Source organism: Rattus rattus, chromosome 4 (genome assembly GCF_011064425.1).
Source record: "Rattus rattus isolate New Zealand chromosome 4, Rrattus_CSIRO_v1, whole genome shotgun sequence".
NCBI lineage: Eukaryota > Metazoa > Chordata > Mammalia > Rodentia > Muridae > Rattus > Rattus rattus.
In genome coordinates this window covers 154,463,227-154,475,349 of record NC_046157.1, presented here as the reverse complement: position 1 = coordinate 154,475,349, position 12,123 = coordinate 154,463,227, and positions in this window count along the sequence as shown.

The following is a 12,123-nucleotide window of genomic DNA, read 5'->3' as shown; positions in this document are numbered from 1 at the left end:
ATTTCTAAATACTCATTGCCCAGTTTTTGCTGACATGCCTGAGGTACATTTGTCAAAACTAACAACTTATCAGTGGTGTGTTACTAACAACAAAATTCCAAACATAGTTTTGTATTTTTCTGGTATTTTCACCAGTGAACTATCCACTTTTATGTTGTGGTATCTGGTATCTTGTTAAATAGTACACATTATCTTAATTTGGATTATAACTAAGAAGACTAATGACTGTAACATCCAACTTGAGGTACTTTTGAGAAAGAAACAACTGTTTGCTATTACACATGGGCATCAGGTATAGACCAGATGGTCCAAGCTTGCTTTCTCTAGAATGCCCAGGAGAGTTATGCCCCTCCTACTTCTAGTCTCAGAATCATACCATCAACCTTTTTTAAATTTTGCATAGCATATATTGGCCATATCCTCTTGTACCCATCTTTTCCCATCCAATGGTGAAGGACAATGTTTCCACTTTTTTTTCAATAAAATTCTTGAATCCAAGAACACATCAAATGATCATTCACTGTGATCAAAAATAGGCTTCATGCTAGGGATACAGGGATGGTTCAATATATGGAAATTCACCAATGTAATCCACTTTGTAAACAAACTCAAAGAAAAAAATCCACATGATAATCTCATTTGATGCTGAAAAAGCCCTTAACAAAACATAACACCCCTTCATGTTAAAAGTACTTGAAGTTCTAGCCAGAGCAATTAGGCAATAAAAGGAGATCAAAGGGATACAAATTGGAAAGGAGGAAGTGGAGATATCACTCTTTGCGGATTATATGACTGCATACATAAGGGATCCCAAAACAATCCACAAGAGAATTCCTCCAGCTGGTAAACAACTTCAGCAAAGTGGTTGGATACAAAATTAACTCGAAGAAATTAGCAGCCTTCCTCTACTCAAAGGATAAACAGGCTGATAAAGAAATTAGGGAAATGATACTCTTCACAATAGTCACAAATAATATAAAATACCTTGGTGTACTCTAACCAAGCAAGAACTTCAAGTCTCAGAAGAAAGAAATCAAAGATCCCAGAAGATGGAAAGATCTTCAATGCTCATGTATCAACAGGATTAACATAATATAAATGGCCATCTTACCAAAAGCAATCTACAGATTCAATGCAATCCCCATCAAAGTTCCAACTCAATTCTCCACTGAGATAGAAAGAGCAATTCTCAAATTTATCTGGAATAACAAAAAAACCCACGTTAGAAAAAAAATACAAGAAATTTTTATAACTTCTTAAATTGGATCAATACAAGCATTCATTTTTCATAGCTTCACACATTTTTCCTCTCTGGTGTGCCAATGTGATTGTTTTCATTTTTGCAAAATTATTTTATTAGGTATCTTCTCCTTTAGACACTAATTGACCTTGGAGAGGGGCACTGCCTATTTGTGCCCTCGGATGTCTTCTTTGAATAGTGTAAGTATTGCTAATTATCTTTTGAATGGTTCAGTGCTGTGTGCCTTGCTCTCTTGTCTTGTTTATTTGGTTTGCCTAGGTACCATCTTTCTCCCAAGTTTTCTTCCTAGGCACTTGCCCATTTTAATGGAGAAGTCTAGATTTTTGAATATGGATACAGTGTCACTTGGATGTATAATTTCTCATGAAGTGATGTCTGCCTATGGGAAGCCAATACCTTACCCTCTCACTTCTCTTTCCTCTAGCCTTCTGTGGAGACTAGCAAACAATAGAACTACCCTAACAAGTGCAGACAAGTACGTGAGCAGAGAGGATTGAGTAGGAAGCACAGAACAACCCCGTGCCTTACCAACAACAGCGTGTGACATCTCTTACTCCTCTGTGTGCCCGGCTGTTTCTTGTAGTAGCTCTCTTATCAGCTAAAATCCATTTTTAATTGACACAGACTCAAGCAAAAGGAAATCAAACGAATTAGAGTAAATTAAAAAATGGATCACATGGAATATTGTCCGGAGAGCAATTAAAATTTGTGGGAAGTGGGAATTGATGGAAATGTTTCCTGGTACTTCTTCTTTGGCTTATTATTATTATTATTATTATTATTATTATTATTATTATTATTATTATGTCTGTACTGAAGTGGACTGGCAAGGCTGTAGTGGGGTTTTGTAGGAACTAGTCAATATGCAGCAAAGCACCAATGCCCAAAACTCCTTTGTGTTAAACAATTACCTAGGAAGAGTTTCCGCTTGAATTATTTAGATTTGTTTTTATTGAAGAATTCAAAATTAATCCAAACTTGAGTTCAGTAAAAGTTTCACTTACCATTTAAAATTTGCCATATTTTAAGAGAAATAAGCCTACGTGGGTTAAAGGCTGATTTACGAAATTCAACGTTTACTATGCTACCACCTGAGATCCCACTCCTTAGATGTTCTTCAGAACCTAAAGGTAGCCTGATGTCTACACTATAGATGGGGCACTGACGAACTGCATCATAGGGGGTCCTGATTCATCACCACACAACTGACCTCACGGCTTCTGTGCTAGACTACATAAGCAGCTGAGGATACAGGAATGCTTTCTGATTTCCTTTTCCTTTCTAGAACATTTGACTACATCTTGTTTATTTATGACTTATATTTCCCCCTCACTGTATAATATCACTGAAATATCTCTCCTAGCAGGTACCTGCTTCTCAGCCTGACAGAGTGAGTCGAAATGATCTCATTATGAAAGGAACTTCCCAGTCCATTCTAATGACTATAACAGGGTTATAGGGCGCGGAATATTAGTAACATGTTCGTTTATATTCATTGCAATTCCTGGGTTATTTCGTCAGACTACTCACCAACTGGTCTGTAAATGATGACTTATTCTTCACTCTATCCCCGACTTAACCTAACACACACATCAAAGTTTTAGCTCAATAGATATTCTTCTGAGTGAATGAACACCTTTTTCCCCCATAGGTGCAGTGAAAGTCTACACAGCAGGCTGCGGAAGAACCAGGCTTCTGGAGTGACTATGTGGCCTGACTCTCTGCCCTCTAGTTTAGATAGAAACTGGGCTTTCAACACTCGTAGCGTGCTTTCTTCATTCTTGTAGACAACAAATGAAGGCTGCTGTGAAAAGAGTCTTGTGAAAAGAATGCATATGTCAAGTTCTAAAATATGCAGCGCCACGAGTCATGAGGATTGACACACAGACAGGATCTATGTAAATGAATTAGTGATCAAAGATAAACTTGTTAGGAAGGCAGACTTCCCCTGGCACCACTCTATACATTCTTGAGATTGTCACTGCATTATTCATGGGAAGAAAGTGTTCATGGGTCTTGGTGTTCATATACTTATTTTTATAGCCTACAATAGTCTTTGGTGGTATCTTTTTAATATATTCTTAAGGGCAAGATTTAGAACATTTTGTGATAAGACAATTTGACATACACTATTTAAAGGAATGAGTTAAGGAATCACGCTGCCGAGTTTCAAATTCCAATGCTGACTTGTTATAGAAACTCACTAAGCCTGCTTTAAGTGGTCAGCCCAGGAGTAGTACACACATAAGAAACCCTAAACAGTCCCAGGAATCTGTATTTATATATTTATCTACATGTTTTTATATTTACGCAATGCATATATATGGATTTACATATATATCCTGATGATATATCTGGCTACATTTTATCTATCTATCTATCTATCTATCTATCTATCTATCTATCTATCTATCTATCTATCTATCTATCTTTCTATCTATCAATAATATCCCTATGATATGTATATGAGGCTGATGAAATAGACAGTAGAAAAATGTAAAATAATGTAAAACATTCTGAGAGTTCACATTAGAGAGATTGCACACAGGAATCTACAGGGTCCTCCAGGTCCTACTCAATATCAGCCCACCATAATAGAGCCGCCAGTCCTACACTCTATGACTTGACACAGCACATGTTCATTGTAAAGCTCAAGAGACTTTAGGTAGATGCTTCTGGCTGGACTGGAAAGCACGTTCTCCTGGGCAGGCTTCTCTTGTCTGTCTGCAGCTCAGTTGGCCACTGTGAGCTGGTTTGGGATGATTTTTAGGTTTTCGACACAGAGGAGAGACAGAAATGTAAAAGGTCCATTTCAAGTTTCTAGAAAGTCCTATCTAGAAGTTCTTGATGTAAAGTAAGACTCATGGCTTTCTCAGAATTCAGATGATGACAGACCACTGACTCAGGTGAGGTGACGGGACCAGCTGATAGAACATGGTGGGATGATATTGACTAGGACATGAGGAGTCTCATAGGTGCCTACATGGAATCCCTCTAATGTGAAATTCAACTGAAATAGTTCGACTTTGGTAGATCCTGCCTGTCTCACCAGCCTCCCTTCCCTTCTTTACTGCAGTTAGTCCCTCTCCAAATTATATTTATACTATTAAATGAAATTTTGCTAGAAATTATTCAGTCTTGGGTTTACATCGTTTTTTAAGGAAAGGTCCCTTACTGTCACCATGGATAAGGTTTCTCTTCATTACTTGGGTCTCATGTTAGAAGCCATCACTTTAGAAAATGTATTTAATGTCACCAAGTGAAGGCTAAGTGACTCTTCTCAGTGTGCTCATGACACTCCTGTGTCCCTTTTCAGACACTGAAGGCCATTGTCTATTTTTCGGCTTTGTTCCTTGGGCTCATGTTCCTAGAGACCCAAGAATGTATCTGTGCTTTGTGTTTCCACTAGGAAGCTCCATGTTGGATATATTACTTACTCAGCCAATGGGGGTCATAGAGGTGAATGTAGGTGTTGAATTCATGAGCAAATTTAGAAAGCACTGTATTATTGAGGACCAGATGCTCCAGAGCCAAGAAGAGAATTGATAGAAAGCAGTGTCAGGCTCATCTGTAAGTTGAGAATGACCAAAGTACATAGAGTTGTTTCTTCTCTATTGATCTCTTGTACAGATTTAAATGAAACATCAAACTCTATCTGAATGCTAGAACAAAACCCAAATTCTTAGTTTGCAATTAATTCCAGAAAGGAGTGATGCAGAAGGCAAAGAAGGGGAATGTGAATTAGGACTTAATTTATTTCCTATGTTGGCTTTAAAATAAGGCAAACTAAATCCTCATTTTAGACTTTTTTTTTACAGCCACTTCTAATTACTAGAAATTATTTTAGACACTGAATGATCAGATATTTAGCAAACCCCACCACCAGCACCATTTTTCAGTGAAGATGTTTACTTCTTACTGTCCTAATTCAAAACCTGGTCACTGAGAAGTGCACGGCCTGTGGTCAGTGGGATGTTCAGGAAGAATAAACCATCAGAACGGGCTAGATCAGGGGAGGCTACAAGCTGGTGGAGCCCGTGTTGGAGGACTCAGGTCTGTTTGGCCTCGCACCTATTGTTGCATTAGCATTCAGTCCTTTGGAGTTCTTCTTTGGGCTGCCACACTTTAGTTTCCCGGAGAATTTGGGATGAGTGAAGTTTCATTTTGACTTTCCAACTTTACAAATAGGCGTGTTTCCCGGGAGTCATGAAGGCCTGAGCTGGCACCGATGATGACAAGGGGGGAAAGCACTTGTGGCAACTTGCAACGCCTCGCCTCTGGTGCTTTGCAGGGTGATGCCCTCTCTCTGACCTATTTATTTTCTCACGTTCCACCAGGCTCTGCAGAATCTGCATGGCCAGAATGAAAACATGTTAAAGGGGAAGTTAAATCTACCTAACCTCTAAAACCCAGGGGAGATTTACCGCCCTGTGTCCTTTGGAGGGCACGCTGCTCACACAGTCAGCAAACTGCAGGCCAGTCTTTAGCTGGTATTTAGCATAAAGCACATTGTCACACCGACAGACTAAATTTATATAGTGATCCCGAAGTACTAAAATAAATATATATCAGTGTTGATCCTGACAAATGTGTGCACTGAAGGAGTTAACAGCAGCTTTTGAGTTTACAGCTATTTATCCATATGCTGCAAACGGCAGCTTTTCTAAAATGTAATCATTTGGCACTTGATGCTACGGACTTTTTTTTCAAATACGAAGTTGCATGCTTAATACTGGTCGCCCTTGATTTCTTGTATGCATTACTGAGAAGGAAAGGGGAGCCCGAGCCTTTTCTGTTTTCCATTAAAGAATTTATTTTCATTATTTTAGACTGTGTCTATATGTCTGCAGGTGGGTGTGTGCACACGGTGCAGTTGCCTGCAGAGAGAGAGGCATTGAATCCCTGGAATTGGAATTAATGGGGGCTGTGAGCCACTGGATATTGTTTCTGGGGACCAAACTCGGGTTCTATAGAGGAGCAGTAAGTTCTCTTACTCAATGAGCCATCTCTCTAGCCCCAAGAGCCTGGCTTTCAATAAACCCTCCAATCAGTCTTATTGGAAATATAGCTCGACAGTCTAGCTTGCAGTTTTTCAGGCTGCAAGAAAAATAAATCTCTCTCCTACTTTCTGCTGTCTCACAGAGAGCATGGCATAGATACAGAGACTAGGGGTCTCTAGAAGACGCACGACTCCTTCCTCGGCTCTGTGCCCACACTTCCGTTTGTCTTGAGCATAGGGTCTCCAGGTACTTCCAACAGGATTGGATTTCCATTCTAAGATTATCACAGCAAATGAAATGATTATTACACTTATTCAACTGTCAAATGAGGAGGAGGAAGAAGAGGAAGGGGAGAAGGGAGAGGAGTGAAAGGAGAAGGAGAAGAATTACCTCACAGAATGGAGGGTCTTCCAGCTCAGTGGTAGGGTTCCTTCATCCTAAACCATTTGCTCTTCCGGCTGGTGTGCATCTGAGCTCTTTGAGGGGCAGTGGTGCCATACAGCAGACCAGGCAGGCATTCAGGGGTAGCTCCACTAGATACCACACTGTAAGCTGCATAGCATGGTATCCTATTCTGTTAGCCCTTCTGCATCTTTGCTCTAAGAAAACCCCTTTCTAAGAGTGTATTTTCTTGAGCCTCACCTCTCCTTTGCACTACGTCTTTCTCCATTGCATTTCATCAAGCCGTGCCTCTAGCACCAATTCTTAATATCCACGAGCTTCTGAAATCCCTGTCTTCTTAGTGCTGCTTTCATCATCAAGGCAAGTGCTTACAGTTGAATTATTTTAATAGTTAATAGAGAGGGTGCTTAATGTGCAGCCTAGCTGTGCAACACTTGTGGGTCTCGTGTCTTCACTGATCTCTGCTTCTTTGAGAAAGGCACAGCCAAGAACTTCTACTGGTGTTCCGGCTGGTCCCTCCTGCCGACTCGAGCCGAGGCTGAGACCTGGTTGTCTCTGCTAGGTCACGCCGCTGCGGTTGCTAACCTGACTCTACTGAACTGGACTGCTGGTGCTAGTTATCCGGGAAGTGTTTGCCAGTGGATCAAGCTGCCGCTGCCTGCTAACCTGTGAACTGAACTGCTGGTGTCCAGGCAACACAGAGTTGCTCCAAAGAACCTTTCTAAGCAGGTCCACTTCCCCTGTAGCCTTTCTTTTCCACTACCTCTGGTGGGTGATGGGCTATAAGGGAGGTTAATGCGTTTAAGAATCATCATTAAAAATAGTTTAAAAACATTAAAATCACAGTATAGGGTAGCACGTTTTCCATCTTCAGACCCAGCAAGAGATTTAAAGTCTTTATTGAAGGACTTATTGGTGTGTGTAATAACCTTCCCTCAGTCTGCCTTCACAGTCTCATGCCCTGTACTTCCCCATCTTACTGCCGTATCTAATCTCTACCGCTTCATCTACAAATTGCAGTAGTCTTCCCTTTATGTTTATTCATGGTGCTCCCACTCTGAAATGCTTTTTCTGGGTTTCTGCTTATTAAAATGTATTCAAGTGACAGGACACAGGGCAGATGTCTTTAGGAGATATAAACAAGCGCTCCCATACGTCTCGGTAAGATGTATGTTAAACATCGTCATGTGCTGGTTTTGTGTGGTGTATACATATGAATATGTAAAATATACACATGCATATATGTGTCTAACATGTATTTGTATCATATTTATTCATGTAGTATTATAGACTCCTTTGAGGTCTTACAAATCAGAGCCTTTCTGTCTATTTAATCAAACAATAGATAATGTGTGGTTGAAAACTGGACACATTGCTTTGTGTAAAATTGGAATTATTTATTGAGCCGCAGAGATGTTTTAGTTGGTAAAACTTCTGAGGCATGACATTCTGCATTTGATCCTGCAGAACACAAATAAAAATATAGCTTGTGGTGTATGCCCCAATGTAATCCCAGGACTGAGGAGGGTGGGAGATTGGTGCTTGGTGGCCAGCCAGCTTAGGATGCATGTGAGTTCCGGGCCAGTAGAAAAATACAGGAACAAAGCAAAATACACTTTATCTTCTACCAAGTCACACATTTCATAATGCTACTTGAAATCAAAGCGAGTGCGGTATCTTTGTATAGTTGAAAAGAAACGAAAGCAATGAGATATCATCACCTACATTTTATGTAGTGTAGGAAGCTTGTTCATTTATACGTCCTTGTTAGATCTGGATCATCATGTGTATGTTTGGTAACAAACTTTCCCTACTTCAAAACATGAGAATATCTAAGTTAGAAATCACATTAATAACAATTGGGATTAAGATTCTAAAAGGCCTCATCAATAAATACCAATTTCCAAACTATGTTAATTAAAACAATATTTTAGCAACATCTCATTATGTATTTGACACATCTCTTCCCATTAACTGCCTTGAACACCGTGATGAGGAACATCTTTGTGTCATGCATGGTTTATACCTCTGAAACATATCTGAATATTTATTTGTATGTTAATGCTTATATCCCTTTAAAATAGGTTTCAAAAAAGTAGAATGAGTAAAGAAAAGCATGAACATTGGGATTTTGACAGGAGTATTCTCTGGAAGAATACTGGTGCCATCTTTATTTCCACCATCAGTGTATGATCGAAGGTTTTAACATTTCGAACCCTGAATTTCCATTTTTCATTGAAAAACAATGTCTTGGTGCCTGGTGATGCGAATTTGATTATCCTTGTAGTTTAATGTCTTCTATTAAATTAATGTGGGTCTTTTCTATCAAACGGCTTATTTGTAGTTGCTTGCCATTGAAAGCTTTCTAGTTCGTAGACGTTATTTGTGTAGCCATATTATTGTACAGTGAGTGCTCATTGCAGGGGCTCTCCTGTGTTTCTACAGCTGAGATGTTTTTAAGTAAATATGGGAGCCATTTATGCACTCTGGCTTTGACAAAATAAATAGATGTCCTTTCTCATTTTGAGATTGTGTTATATAAATTTATATCACCTAGGTTACTACACTGATTAGTTTTTCTTTGTAACTTCTATTTATTTTGAAGATTTGTTTTGTTTTGTTTTTTGATAAGGATCCACTTTATGATTTTCTTACCTGGTAGCCTTCACAACTGAGTAACATTTCCCCTCATTTAGAATGCCATAGAGTGGAAAGAATTTAATGACTTACATAATGAAGTCTAACACTATTTTACTTTACGCTTTCAATTCCGAATTAATGCTATCAATTCAAATTATAAAATTGCATTAATTTTATGGACATGTGTTTTTGTTTTGTATCAATAATTTGTGGGAGAAGATTTGAAGAAGAAATGAACATTTGTTCACTAAATCTTTTCATTGTTCATCTATTTACTTTTTTTCTTTTTCTTTTCTTTCTTTTTTCGACAGGTTGTCATGTACCCTGCTCTGGTCTCAAGCATACTATGTAGACAAGCATGGCTGTGAGCTCCCCCTGATCCTCCTGCCTTCTCTCCAGTGCTGGAATTATAGGTGTATGTTACTGAGCCTTTTACATATCTCCTAAGCTTTAATACTGATATCACAGATTCATTAGTAAATATTGATGGGGAACTGCAAGGTTATTAAGAGCTGATGAATCTTTAAGAGGGATTGAAAATCGGCCTGCGTTGTCTATAAATTCGCCATTCCAGAACAGCACATTAACTTCACAACAACACACACTTGATTTCAAAGAGTTTATGCTCAATACATGATGATCACACATGATCAAGGACATGACTAAATCAGTAATGTGTTTGCCAGAGGAGCATGAAGGTCAGAGTTTGGTTCCCCAAACCCACATAGAAGTCTATGTGTGGAGGGGTGAGTCTGTAATCCCAGCACTCGGAATTGCCCATAGATCCCCTGGAGCGCACTGGCCATCCAGCCCACACTAATCAATGATGTCTAGTTTCAGTGAGAGGAACTGTCTCAAAAAAAAATATGATAGAGTAGAAATGAGGAAGTCATCTGATGTTGACTTTCCTTCTATGTATTCACATGTGCATCTTCCCACACATGTGAATACACACATAAACATGCACCCAGATATACACACATAATCCATACATCATAAAAACAACACAAAACACCACTAGCAATCAATTCAGAAGATATAAAAACAACCTTTCCCATATGCATCTGTTCTCTTTAGGGTTCTGTCTGACAGGTATCTCTTTTTGGTGACACTGCATTTAAATAGAAGAGAAAAATATTAAGTTGGAATATATCCTGTAACTAAAATAAAATCTAGAATACCACATAGTCTAGTATTAGCATATGTTTTATGGAACAAATGTTAACCATGGACATTATTAGTTCTTGTCTTTACTGGCCAGCTCAGGGATTTAAATGTTTACTTTAAAAAATTACATAATTTCTTTATACATAATATATTTCGTTCATATTCTTTCCCTTTGTCCAATTCTTCTCATATCTTCCCCACCACCCTACCCACTGAATTTCATGTTTTTTTTTCCTCTTTCTTTTCTTTCTTAAAAAAACCATAAGACAAACACCAAAGGGTAAAACAAATAGTACCAATAGGAGAAAAAAAATCCAAACTAAACAGAAAGAAAGAAAACATCACACACACACACACACACAAACGCAAACACTCACATACACACTCATACATACATCTTTGATCACACACACAAATACACACACACACTCACACAAGCACACAAACTCATACACAAACACACGCATACACTAACTGTGAATCTTACTTTGTTTCAGCTGCTCCTGGGCATGAGGCTGATATGGGGCAGGGTTGCTATATCCATGGTTTTACGCTCTCTTGTTGAAAACCGATTTTCCCCCTCCCAGCAGGTATCAATTGGAAATAGCTTCTTGGTTAGGGTGAGACTTTGTTTTCATTTCCCCTTCCCAGGGCTGACATTTTGTCTAGTTTCAACTTGTTCGGGTCTCCTGTGTGCTGTCAGTCTCTGTGGACTCAGATGTATGTGAGCTCTGCTGTGTCTGCAAGACGCTATTTCACTGGAGTAATCTACTGCTGCTGACTCTTAACAGTCATTCTGCGGTCTCTTCCACTTAGATCCCTGTGTCCTACGCCAAGGGGTTTTGTAGATTCGTCCCTTTTAAGCATTGCCTGAAAATTTTCCTTAGAAAATAGCTTAAGAAAATTGAAGCCAGTGCTTTATCATAAAGCTATGCCCCCAGCCTTATTTCTTAGGAAAAACTCTATAGGATGCTAAGTTCCCTGCTGGCATGGCAACACATGCTATTAATAGTCACCTATTTGTTTATTATCTGGTCCATTTGTGACTTTGAGTGTGACCTATGGTGTCTGTATTTTGTTTGAAACTTTCAGCAAAAGTTGTTTTCTCCGGACAGCATCTAGTTAATATCTGTGACGGACACAAGCCAGCAATATAACGCCGAGGGAGCCAAGTTCTAGGGAAGGACGGATTCCCATCTCATTTGCACATCACTCGGAGATTAACAGTCACAGGAAGGATGAGGACGCCAGCCTGAGCTGGACTTGCCGTTCATCAGCCCCGCGGGATGATTTCGAAGCATAGCTCCACCCCAGTTATCTGATTAGCAGGCCCAATTGCTTCTTCCTATTTGGAAACCCTTGATTAAATGATATCCCCTCCTGGTTACTTTATCGACTCTAGCTACCATGGATTATTGACAGCTCTGTGTTAACTGACTGCCGGTGTTGCTCTGGCAAACCGCCAGGCAGATGGGAAAGCAGCTGTTTTTTTAAGACGGGAAAGAAAAGAATTGCCAATTGATACAGTCCTGATGGCTTTTGCAAGATGACACATCATTCGCTGACCCTGAAATTGTTTTGTGTGCGCGGTATCCCTTTGGAGTCCCAAGGACTGACAACTAGACTGTAGAGGTCATTGATCACCTGATAGAA